This window comes from Bubalus kerabau, chromosome X (assembly GCF_029407905.1).
Source record: "Bubalus kerabau isolate K-KA32 ecotype Philippines breed swamp buffalo chromosome X, PCC_UOA_SB_1v2, whole genome shotgun sequence".
NCBI classification, from domain to species: domain Eukaryota; kingdom Metazoa; phylum Chordata; class Mammalia; order Artiodactyla; family Bovidae; genus Bubalus; species Bubalus kerabau.
The window spans coordinates 17,095,367-17,108,578 of record NC_073647.1 but is presented as its reverse complement, the minus strand read 5'-3'; the positions used below and the strand labels follow the sequence as shown (position 1 = coordinate 17,108,578).

The following is a 13,212-nucleotide window of genomic DNA, read 5'->3' as shown; positions in this document are numbered from 1 at the left end:
TGGGGACCCCTGGATTACAGAATAGGCTCTGTAATCAAACAGCTTGGCCTCACATGATGGTGTTACCATTTATTAGCTGCATCATTTTGTACGTTAAACTCTCTGAGGCTCTGTCTCCTTACCTGTAAAATGGGATAATAATGGAACCCATTGCCATAGGGTAGTTATGAAGAGTAAGTTATTAATGAGTGCTCAGTGCTTAGCACAGGAGCTAGCACATAGTCAGCTGCTATTATGAACAAAGTAGTGAAACAGTAACCAATTCCTTGCAGTGTGCAGCAATGATCAACTTCCATACAGTCACGTTTGATTATTAAATACCTTTGTTGTGAGGCTGGCAGGACAGATATTATCATCATTTTATGTGGGGGTTGATGAGCCCCTCAGGGATCCTCAGCAACGGTGAAAGGCCTTTGTTTTGGAACCCAGAGCTCTGGATTCCTTCTTAATGTCAAAGCCTCCCTCCTCTGCTTATGATTGAAGCCTGACCTACCATATGGATTATCATCAAGTTATCAAATAAGCCACGGGCAAGGGCAAACGAGGCTTCGTCCCTTTCTCTGTGTTGGGTAACACACCTGAATCAGAGCCCCCTCACTTTGGCTCCTATTACTAATAAATATATTTCATCATGAACTAGATTGCAGCTTCTTTCTAATAGAATTTAAGAATGTTACTGTTTATTGTGTTCTGTAAGCCTTTCCCACGCCTGTTTATTATGAAGCTATCTCTTTTTTTAACTTCTTTTGTTAATCACAGCAGATATCTTTGTCATTTGGGGACTCACTCTGTATTAATGAATATGGATTGGACTCCTCCTAATTGTTCTCTGAATACCTCCTAATTTTCAGGAGTGTAATTGATTTCAATCAACTTCTTTAGTACACTCTCTACACTGTTGAAGCCTGTAATTTTCAAGTTCAATATTTGTGTGCTCACACCCTCAGGAGTGCTTCAGTTATATCCTGTTTTAATCCTGGGATTCTAACCAGTCACCAACTTGGAGTATATTTATCATTAAACTCATTTATTGTTTAGTATGGCTGGGCAATGCTTTAAGGCATAACTAATATATGACCTCTAAATTTTCTGAAAAGCCAAATTACAAGAGCACTTTTAAATTTAAACTACAATCTACTTGGCTTTAGTGAAGAGTTTATTGAAATGTTTCCAATGCCTTTGCTGCTGCTGCTAAGTCGCTTCAGTCGTGTCCGACTCTGTGCGACCCCATAGACGGCAGCCCACCAGGCTCCCCCGTCCCTGGGATTCTCCAGGCAAGAACACTGGAGTGGGTTGCCATTTCCTTCTCCAATGCATGAAAGTGAAAAGTGAAATTGAAGTCCCTCAGTCGTGTCCGACTCTTAGTGACCCCATGGACTGCAGCCCACCAGGCTCCTCTGTCCATGGGATTTTCCAGGCAAGAACACTGGAGTGGGGTGCCTTTAGCTGTATAATAATCCAGGGTGAAGAAACTAAAGGTCACATGTTAGGTGTTTACTGTGGACAATTAGTCAAAGAGGACACAACTCAGAAATAAGCTCATTGGGAAGACAATAATTCATTTACAGAAATCCAGTTTTAGTTTAACTTCTAGAAATGCAGATAATAAACAAATATATTTGGATACAGTTCCATATAATAGCTTTTTCTAGTTTTGAAAAATTTTCCCCATCTGAAATTTTTTCCTTTTTCCCACCTCAAGTGCATGTTCAAAGATCTATGGTGATTTACTATTTTTCTATGTAATTTGGAACAGCTAATTTTACCCTACACTAGATACTCTATCATTAGTTCAGCCTCCAAGAGCTCAAAGCTTATCAGATATTTTTGAGAGGAATACCTAAATTGAGAATAGCTGCTTTCATCACTATATTTGTACTGCAGTTAACCTCATTGAGGTTCTTACTGCCATTCTTCAGCTGGACTATTGCAAAAGCTTCACTGGTCTTCCTCTCATCTCCCCATGTCAAGTTACCACACACATTATTGCCAGAATAATCTCACCCAAACATTATGCTTTCCTTTGTTAGGTCTGCAATGGCTCCCTGTTACCACTGGCCTGGAATGCCAGATCCCATAATCTGAATTTAAAATTTACCTTTCCAACTCGATTTGCTATTATGACTTCACATACCGTATGCTCCAGCCAGCCTAACTAGTGTGATTCCTTGACAATAGGAATTGTCCATGCATGTTCATACGTACCCCTGTGTCTACTTCGGCTGATCCTTCAATCTCCAATAATACTCTATACCACCTGTCTCCATCTGCATTTTATGCATCTGCATTTGTTAGGATAAACAGAGGGCCTCCTCCCCTCCCCCATTTTAAAAAAAGTGACCATAGAGTAAAAAGGCTTTAAAAATTCAGAAGTTCACTTTTTTCTCACGTGAAAGTTCTGTTGTGTTTCAGAACGATAGTGGCTCTGCTTTGCATCTTCATTCCAGAATTTAGGCTTCTTTACAAGTTGCCAATTCAACAAGCTACTGCTCTAGCATTCCCTAAGATGTGATTCTCATTTGAATGGTCGAGGCTGCCCCACCTCCCCCCCTCCCCCACACACATCCAGGACCTAGCTGGAGGAAGAGGAAAGTGAAGAAGGCATGTCCACCCTTTTAAGGTGGAGGCCTGGAAGTGGTACATGCCACTTCTCAGATTCCATCAGAAATTAGTCACACACTCCCAGAGAGGCTAGGCAATGTATTCTAGCCACACGTGTGGAAGAAATGGAGGGCAAATTTTGGCGGCCAGCTAGAAGCTTGTCACATTGTTGAAATCTGACTCACATGCCGTCTCCTTCAGATTTTTCTTGAGCCCCTCAGCTGAAAACCATTTCTCTTTTGAACTACTCTAGCCTGGGGCATCTGACTGTCAAGTGTATCAGAATCTCCCATGCTGCTGCTGCTGCTAAGTCACTTCAGTCGTGTCCGACTCTGTGTGACCCCATAGACAGCAGCCCACCAGGCTCCCTTGTCCCTGGGATTCTCCAGGCAAGAACACAGGAGTGGGTTGCCATTTCCTTCTCCAATGCGTGAAAGTGAAGTTGCTCAGTCGTGTCCGACTCTTAGCGACCCCATGGACTGCAGCCTACCAGGCTCCTCTGTCCATGGGGTTTTCTAGGCAAGAGTACTGGAGTGGGGTGCCATTGCCTTCTCCAGAATCTCCCATGGTTCTTGTTAAACTATAGTCTTGGTATTAGCATATACACTACTATATATAATAGATAAGTAAGGACCCACTGTATAATACAGGGAATTGTGTTCAGTATCTTGTAATAACCTATAATGGAAAAGAATCTGAAAGAATGTATATATAACTGAATCACTTAGCTGTGTGTTTGAAACTAACAACATTGTAGATTATGATAAAATAAAAAGATTTAAGATTGCAAACGGAAGGGAAAAAAATGAGTCTGAATCAGAGCAGGGCCTGAGAGTCTGCACTGCTAACAAGCTTCTCAGTGATACTCACGCACTGGTAAGCAGAACATGCTTTGAGTATGGAGGTTCAAACCTATTTTCTCTTCCCCATCTGTGGGATGTAACTTTTCCTGCTTCATACTAGCTATTCCTGTGCATATCTTAACCTCCTTACTAGACAGTTAACTCTCATAGTAGACTTGGGATCTCATTGGCATCTTTCTCACCATGCCTCCCTCCAGCACCAAGAATAGTCTTGTACATTCAGAGGTACTTAATAAATATTTGAATAATTGATGAGCAGTGTCAAGTAATTCAGAATGTTGAGCATAAACTTTCTTTTTTTTTTTTTTTTGAATTAGATATTTTATTTTATTTTTTTTAATTTTATTTTATTTTTAAACTTTACATAACTGTATTAAACTTTCAAAAAGCAGCACTGTTTGTGCCAAGTTCTGGACTATGCTTAGTGCAACCACTTGTTTGGAAATGCTTTATTGGAAGCCCTCACGCCCGTGTAGCCCAGCCAAACCCAGGGAGAAGCTGCCAGAGAGCTGAGCTAAGTGGAATTTAGCAAATGGAGACCACATTTTATCAAGGACTTTTCCCCTCCGTGTGCTGTGGAAATGCTAATACCTGTGTTTAGAATTCATTTCCAGAGTCTTTCTCTGTAACAAGAGTGGGTGGTTTTTGTTCGTTTGTTTTCATGTGTGTGTGCACATGCACTCGTGTGTGCACATGCCCATGCCCACAGGGCCTCACAAGCCAGTGTGATAAATTTTGTTGAACTGGCAGTTTTTCCACCTGGAAGCACTCAATGATCTTTCATTTGGAAGGTCTCAAGTTGGGCTCCAGTTAAGACTGGATGAGAATGACCCTTCTCAGCTGGCACCACGGTAGCTTGTTCTTTTCTCAATCCTGACATATGTATTCATGTTCTGGGCCTTGAGGGTTGGAGTAGAAGAAGAGAGAGGGCATGAGGTAGACTGGGGTTTTAAGACCAAGGCCATTTGGTAATCTCACTCGAACCACATGGAGCAAAATAAGATCTGAGGTCTCCTGTCTTGCTTCTCTTGCAGACAGGATGAAACCTCTACCTGGAAATTGCTTTATATGAGACAGGACTGAAGTTTCCCTTCGGGGCTCTATGCAAAAAGATTTCCCAGGCAAATGATTCACGTTGTCAAGATCTTAGAGATTCTTAGCCTAGTTGAAGAAATGAGTTTTAGTCTCTCTTAACCCCACCCCACAATTGACTAAGGCAGCAATCACAAAGCACAGAACTTCATTGTGGGGTCCTCACTTGTCACCTGCAAGGCTTGCCTGGTCCTTGGCAGTACCTTTTTAGCCCTTAATTCCATTAGTAGGCTTCTTTGGAATTGAAAAAGGAATATTCAGACATGTTACTCATTTTTCCTGACCCCTTTCCTTACTGTGATGATGTAAGGGTTTACAATATTATCTGCATGTTGTGTCTTGATAGGCTATTACACGTTATTGTACAGGATTTTGTAAGTATTTTACATGTTTTAGCCTTTCCCCATCCTTGGTGAGACCTTATAGCATCATGAGAATAAAAATGTTCCTAACAGGGTTGGGACTATGGTGAGGCATGTCAGGTCCCTAGGGAGGAAAATTTAAGGAGGTGCTCACTTGACAAGTATAACCCTGTTCTTGCCAGACCCTGAGAGTGAGAATTTCCTGAAATCTTGTGCTTAGGAGCCTGTCTGGACTTCTCCTAGTTCAGGTCCTAGCTGTCAAAGCAGAGACCCTGAAGTACCAGTGTTTCTGAGATTATTTGGAGAGTAGAGTCTATTCTTTAACCCCCTTTGTTTTTGGTAAATGCAAGGATCCTCCACATGCAGACGGGAGACACTAAAAATAAAGCTCAGCAATCATGTTTTTATTCATTACATGAATGTAACTGTCATTCTCTTCACTTGCCCTCCATGCTGTAGCTAAAGAAAGTCTTGACAGACACTTCTAACAAGCACACATTCATTATTAGTTTTGGGGCTCTCCTTGGATTTAACTCTTGACATTGGTCTCAAAGCCCCTTGAATTTTCAGACCATCAATGGCACATCTCAGTGCAGACAAACACATTCCTCTGCTGACTAACAATACCCACTTGCAAGGTGTACGCGAATACCACCTAATTAGCTGTGACATGCATTTTTGGCATATGTCGGAAGTTAAAGCCACTTCCTTAGAGGAACTCAAACTCTGAATTTATCTTTATTAAGGCCTTGTCCAAATGATAAATATACACTGCCTCCTTGCTATCTACTGCTTGGAAATAAATCACTTTAGGATTGATTTGCTAACGACTTTCTTCACTCCAAGTGTCCTCCTGCCCCAGAGGTCATGCTGTCCTTCTTCACAAACACTGGTAACCAGACAGACCCCAAGCTGGCCATGCAGTGAATGAAGTGAGGAAACTGGCATGAGGGAAAGTGATTCCCTTCACACAGTCCAGAAAAAGCAGCTTTACAGGCACAATATTCTGGGGGAAAAAAAAAGCCTGCCAAACAAGTGTGGGGTTGCAAAGAGTAGGACATGACTGAACAACAACAAAACAAGTGTGGAGTATGTGAGTGAACAGATGGGATGTGTTCACTTTTTTTTAAGCAAAATACTATGAACTTTGGTACTTCAGGAAGTACAAACTCCTCCAGGAGTCTGCTGTACTGGAGTGGGGAGCCTATCCCTTTTCCAGTGGATCTTCCTGACCCAGGAATCCAACCGGGATCTCCAGCATGGCAGGCAGATTCTTTACCGAGTTATGAGGAAAGCGCCCAGGAGTCTGCTAGGTAATTGAATAAACAAAACTGGTTGTGTAGGAGACATTCTTGAGGGGTGGGGACTTCTGGGAAGCAGAAGAGATATTTCTCATCCACACCAGTCTTCTCTTGCCACATGAGAACGTGGGCCAAATCTGGTTAGATCTTTTGATTCTTCAAGAGGATGTATATGATTATTTTTTTCGCTAACACAACATTTCTGTCCTTTTATGTTGGAAAGTTAAACTTTTTAAGTTACTATGAGGGACAAAATATCCCAGAAGGAAAGATTTGTCTCATTAAGTCTTGAACTCTAATGCCAGCCGAGTTCCTTGCTCAGGATCACAACTTTAAAAAAAAAATTTTTTTTTTTTGATGTGGATCATTTTTAAAGCCTTTACTGAATTTGTTACAACTTTGCTTCTGTTTCATGTTTTGTTTTGGTTTGACTGCAAGGCATGTGGGACTTCAGCTCCCAAACCAAGGATCGAACCTGTGCCCCCTGCATTAGAAGGCAAAGTTTGTTTTTTTTTTTTTTTTTTTTTTGCATTTTTTTAAAATTTTATTTTATTTTTAAATTTTACATAATTGTATTAGAAGGCAAAGTTTTAACCACTGGTCTGTTAGGGAAGTCCCAGGACCACAACTCTTGATTCACTTGGTAACATTTGATGACTCTGCCAGTCAAGATTTGGTTGTATATTCATAAGATAACCAGATATTAAGATTTTCTTTTCAAAAGTCAGGTTTATGATGATCTTTGTCTCATTGCACTCACTAAGCTCCTTCTGGAAGAACACAACTGTAGACACCTGATTTCCATTAGCACATGCAGCTAACTATTCTTCCTTTACCTTTAGAGTGAGGCCACAAGAACCCTGGGAACTTTCTGCTTCCTGAGGAAGCAACTCGGCTTTCTTAACATTCTTCACATCTTGCTTGTCTCAACTCTTTGCTTCTTGGCCCTTTTGAATCCTCCTGACTGACTTCTGAATTTGTCAGGTGTTGACTAATAGAGGTGGAGCTCGAATCTAGGTGGCTCCATTCTTGAAGGAATGTGTTCTTTAAGTTTATTCCTTGTGGATTGAAGTAATGTATCTTAGATATGCCTAGAGGCCTATATGTCTTGTGTCTGCCTGGCCTGCCCCTGCGATCTAAGATGTGAAATTACTTCATGGTCTGTGGAGATTCAAACACATCCTAAAGATTTTGGGTGACTTCCAGGGGAGCCTCATATACTTCTTGGTTATTCTTGGTGACCCTGTCACATACTATATTTACTTGGTATGAAACATACCCAGTATGTATGGGCTTCCCTGGTGGCTCAGATGATAAAGAATCCACCTGCAATGTGGGAGATCTGAGTTCAGTCCTTGGGTTGGGAAGATCCCCTGGAGGAGGGCTTGGCAACCCACTCTGGTATTCTTGCCTGAGGAATCCCCATGGGCAGAGGAGCCTGGTGGGCTACAGTCCATGGGGTCGCAAAGAGTCAAACATGACTGTGTTTCACACAACACATGAAACAGAGGCTCTGCCTCTCTCCCCATCAGGCTCTGTGTCTCCCGGCCAAACCAGCCATGAGCTCAGTAGACTTTCTTCAGCACGTATGTGGGCAGAGTCACGTCATCACTCACCCCCACAGACTTGTTCCATGTCACTTGCCCTGTTACTTTCCCATCTCAGCTCCTCACTTCCCTCCCTCCTATTTTTTCCTGACAATGTTAAATTTCTCTTCTATACTGGCAGAGCAGCCACTTCACTATTCTGTGTCCTTGTTGCCGGTTATCACTTGGGTTGTTCAGGTTGGGATCATCTTTGTGAGCTTGTTAAAAATATTTTTCTTGTTCATTAACAAAAGTATCTAGTGCTAAAAAACCTTGTTGTCCTAAAATCTTAGGCTCACAGTATTTTGCTGTTTGAAATTGGACCAGGAATAATGGAACATCCCATTCTTACCTGGAAACTGCCTTGATTTCCAGTCCAGTTGCAGAACTTCATGGGATTTTGGGAACACCATTCCACGTTTATCTTAATTCTGTAGTTACTAAGGAGGTAAAACCCTGGGTCCACTTGTCAGCTCAGGGCTAAGGTTCACCCTTTCATACAGAAGCTATGCTCTATTTTGAGACCATCAAACCGTGGCTTCATTTACATTGTACCTACACACTTCTCCCCCAAATTCTGTTGGCCTGATCCAAAATAATGCTGTCCCTTCCTTTGTTTGGTGAGGTTACATCATGGTTTCTCTAGTGTGCGATCTCATTTGCTGTAGCAAGTTAATAAAGCTAATATCTGACTACCAGGGAGTCGGTGGCTATCTTTATTAAATGGGCTTTATGGTGATAAAGCCACTGCTTTATCTGCTCCACTGCTCCAAGCACTTAGTAAAGTATTTGTTCCTATACATGCAATTTTCTTCCTAAAAGAACCTATCTTTCACTGTACTAAAACTTTCACAAAGGCAGGGAATTTTTTCTGTTTTCTTCACTCCAATAGAACAGTACTTGGGACGTGTTGACAGAATGAATGAATTCTGTTAATAGCACTTACAGTTATATAAGAATGTGGAGATCATTTTATAAAACAATATGACACCTCATTTTAGCTTCCCTTGAACCCTGCCTTGAGTTGTGGAATCGGAAAGACCTGGGATAGACCATGTCTTAGCTTCTTTAGGCTGCTATAACAAAATACTATAGACTGAGTTGTTTATCAACAACAGAAAAATATTGCTTGTAGTTCTGGAGGCTGGGGAGCTTTAAGATCAGCGTGCTAGCATGGTTGGGTTCTGGTGAAGGCCCACTTCTCACTTGCAGACTTGACTTCTATTGTTTCATGGCAGAAGGGACAAGGGAGTTCTTTGAGGTCGCTTTTACAAGGGTGCTAATCTCACTCATGAGGATTCCTCCCTTGTGACCTAATCACCTCCCCAAATGCCCCACCTTGTAATACTTTGCAGTTAGAATTTTAGCATGGGAATTTGGGGGGAGATACATTCAGTCTATACCAGACCCCTATTCCAACTTTTAGCTAGTGTATGATTTGGGGTGAATTATTTAATCTCTTTATACCTTAATTATTTTAACTTAAAAATTTTTTTTAGACTGTAAAGTGGGGATGATGCTACCTATCTTGATTGTTGTGAGGATTAGGTGAGGTGACTTATGTAAAGAGCTTATCGTGTAGTCTGGCACATGTGAAGTTAAACATCAGCTAATCTTTTTCACTTTAACTCTCCTTGGCCATCATCGTTCCAGATGCCTGGGACTTACATCTCTGGATCTCTGCCACCGTCAGCACTAAATTTCATTTTGTGTAATACTAGAGTAACATATGTATGTCTTCTTTGTTTAGTTGTAAACTCTGACAGGGCAAAGTCCATGCCTTATCTATCCAGGTATCATTTTAGATAAATGCATCCATATATCACTGGCACATGGTAAACACTCCAAATACTTGTGTTTGGAAAGTCTGCCTGAAAAGGAAAACTTCAGTAAGTATACAGAGCCAGGCCTGATTGGTGAGTGCAGAGCATGCAGTGAGTGCTAGATGATGACGACCCAGCATTGACAGCTGCTTTCCTGAGCAGTTTCAGAAGCTGACAACTGAAGAGAAAGGGGTAGGGGCAATGAAGGAGCTTTGGGGAGTGCTGTGTGCCCCTGCTGAGTGTGCATTTGAATGCCCCAGGGGAAATGAGAAGGGGCTAAGGTGGTGGGTATGGAGAAAGAAAGTGAAGTCACTCAATCGTGTCCAACTCTTTGAGACCCATAGACTGTAGCCCGCCAGGCTCCTCTGTCCATGGAATCCTCCAGGAAAGAATACTGGAGTGGGTTGCCGTTTCCTTCTCCAGGATTTCTTCCCGGCCCAGGGATCGAACCTGGGTCTCCTGCATTGTAGGCAGACACTTTACCATCTAAGCCACCAGGGAAGCCTAAGAATAGTAGAATGGGTTGCTAGTCCCTTCTCTGGAGGAATCTTCTTGATCCAGGGATCGAACTTGGGTCTCCTGCATTGTGGGCAGATCCTTTACTGTCTGAGCCACCAGGGAAGCTAAGTGTGGTGTTTTAATTCCTCTATTTTGGGGGAATTGCCACTTGAGTCCAGCCTATCAATTTGAGCAGCTGGGGGAATTCTGTGCAGTTAATCTGTAACTAGGGACCATTGTGTTGAGCTGTACTGGAGTTTTGCTTTCCTGGCAACCAGGTGGGGAATCTGCGACCCCTTTGCTGTTTTAGTCCCTCAGGGATCTGACACTAAAGGCAGAGCAAGCAGGCTGAGCTCTGAGTGGCTCTCCACTTGGGAGTATTCATGGCAACTGCTATCTCGGCCCCTCGCACATGCTCTGTCTGATGCATGACTGGGTAAAGGGAACAAGAGCCAAGACTAAAGGGATGGTAAGAGGACAGGGTTTCTTCCACATCCCTTATCCTCACAAATTTACTCCTTTTTACTTTTTCCCTCTCCTTTTCCCAGTGTCCTAATCCTCTTTAGTATTGGGTTGGCCAAAAAGTTCATGTAACGTGGAAAAACCTGAACAATCTTTGTAGCCAACACAGTATTCTCCAGGGGGTTACATTTGATGAGGACTAAGGTCCCTTTGAGCTTCTGATGTGCTAGTAAACTAGATCTCTAGGGGGAAAAGCCCTGATGTGTAATGTTTGCCGATTTCTGTAGTATAAATATTCCCATCCAGGTGGACTTCCAACTTGTCTCTGAATGTGGCTTTGGGAGGTGCTGTGCGTCTTTGGCTGTTGTGAAACAGTTTGTGCTACCTCCAGCATCCCATTGCCTTGAACTCTTAACGTGACCCTTTTTCTCTCCATTTCCACATTCAGTCCTTTTGCAGTATCTACAATACCAAAATTAGACTAGAAAGCTCCTCATACTCAAAAAGCAAAAAAGGAAAGCATTCCTTTCAGATTTAATACACATATATTATGATATCAAGATTGTGTCAGTGATGGGTGCTGGCTGCTAATTTCAGTGGTAATTAGGGCCAAAGCAGGTGGCTCAGCTGTAAAGAAATCGCTTACCAAGTAGGAGACCGGGGTTTGATCCCTGGGTCCGGGAGATCCCCTGCAGGAGGAAATGGCAACCCACTCTAGTACTCTTGCCTAGAGAATCCATGGACAGAGGAGCCTGGTGAGTTACAGTCCATAGGGTCGCAAAGAGTTGGACATGACTTAGTGACTAAGTCATGCCAAAGCAGCAGGAAAGACTAGGTTTTGTGGTTCTCTAATGGTGTCTGTGAATTAACAAAAGCCTCTCAAAATCAGGTGTCAGGTATGCTGGTTGTACGTCCCCTGAGACACTTTTTATGACAGACTTGTCTTTCCACTAGTTATGATAGAGCTGACAGGGAGCAGTATTAACAACATGTACACAGGTACAACATTATTCACTCTGGTATTGTACATTTTTCCCATGCCCTCACAACATTCCTCTGAAAAAGGCTCCCCCCTCCTTTAATATAGCAATTTCTGCTGTCAGTAGAAGCTTCTGCAAATTAAATGTGTTTAACTTGGAAGACAGGGATGAATGAAAAGAGCTGTAGCTGCTTGCAACTGGTCCAGGTTGGGGAAGCAGAGAGACAGCTAGAGTAGAGCTTGGCCGGAACCGCTTAACCCGTGTAGGGTTTGGTCCTAAATCCTTTCATTTTCAGAGGTATCTCCTGTTCGTTCTTCAGCCTCTGTGCAGCTGCCTCAGAGTTCCCTCCTTTCCTATCTGTTACCAGGTTGGAGCTGTTGCCCAGCAAGTTTTCTAGTCACTTGGAGACACCTAAGCAAAATGCACTAGGAGTGTAGTGACAATTTGTGTGTGTGTGGGTGTGTGTGTGTGGGTGGGTGGGTGTGTGTATAGTTAGCAGTGACAAGGAGCCTGTGGTGTGCTGGTAATGGTTCCTAGAGAAAAAAAGGATATGTGGATGTATTCCTACATTTTACTAACATAGGATAGGTAGCACACAATTAAAAAGATATTAATATGTATTACTCCTTATTTTGAGTTTCCTGTAGCCAGTTTATTCCCACAGAATGCTTATTTTTCCCCCCAGGCTTGTTGTAATTTGTTATTCCCAAGCAATAGCTTCAAAAGTTTTGCATTTTATAACACTCTTGATAAGAAAATAAAATTTAAATAAAAATACATTCTGAACAACACGTTTATACACAAATTCACTACATTGTTTTGATAACTTTTTCAAACTGGACACTGTAAAAACAAATATCTCCTAGCAACATATTTTCTTTATTCTTGAAGAATTGTATCCATATCCAACCTATGGTTGTGATGAACCAATATAGTCCAGAGGTAGTGTTGGTTGATATTTTCAAATCTGTTAATGAGGACGATGAAAGCGAGACAACAGAGAAGGCAGGGCAGAACTTCATTTATTCATTAGTGATGTGAGCAAACTTCTTGTTAAATTAGATGACAGTTCCCTGTGTTGGGAAGATTCCCTGGAGAAGGAAATGACAACCCACTCCAGTACTTCTTGCCTTGAAAATCCCATGGACGGAGGAGCTTGGTGCAGGCTACTATCCATGGGGTCGCAAAGACTCGGGCACAACTGAGTGACTTCACTTTCTTTTCAAAATACTGGAAGAATATGTCTTTCCATTTTGTGTTAGGCATAATGTAATAGCTACAGCTCCAACACAAAATGCTCTTAAATTTAATTCGGTGGATTACTTTGCCAACAAAGGTCCGTCTAGTCAAGGCTATGGTTTTTCCTGTGGTCATGTATGGATGTGAGAGTTGGACTGTGAAGAAGGCTGAGCGCCGAAGAATTGATGCTTTTGAACTGTGGTGTTGGAAAAGACTCTTGACAGTCCCTTTGACTGCAAGGAGATCCAACCGATCCATTCTGAAGGAGATCAGCCCTGGGATTTCTTTGGAAGGAATGATGCTAAAGCTGAAACTCCAGTACTTTGGCCACCTCATGCGAAGAGTTGACTCATTGGAAAAGACTCTGATGCTGAGAGGGATTGGGGGCAGGAGGAGAAGGGGACG

General features: G+C 42.3%; 1 non-coding gene across 1 annotated transcript; it reads right to left on the bottom strand.

Moving 5' to 3' along the window:
* Positions 1 to 10,057: 10,057 nt before the first annotated feature.
* Positions 10,058 to 10,129, bottom strand: TRNAC-ACA (transfer RNA cysteine (anticodon ACA)). Its single transcript has one exon. It is a non-coding gene; the product is annotated as a tRNA-Cys (tRNA).
* Positions 10,130 to 13,212: the final 3,083 nt, after the last annotated feature.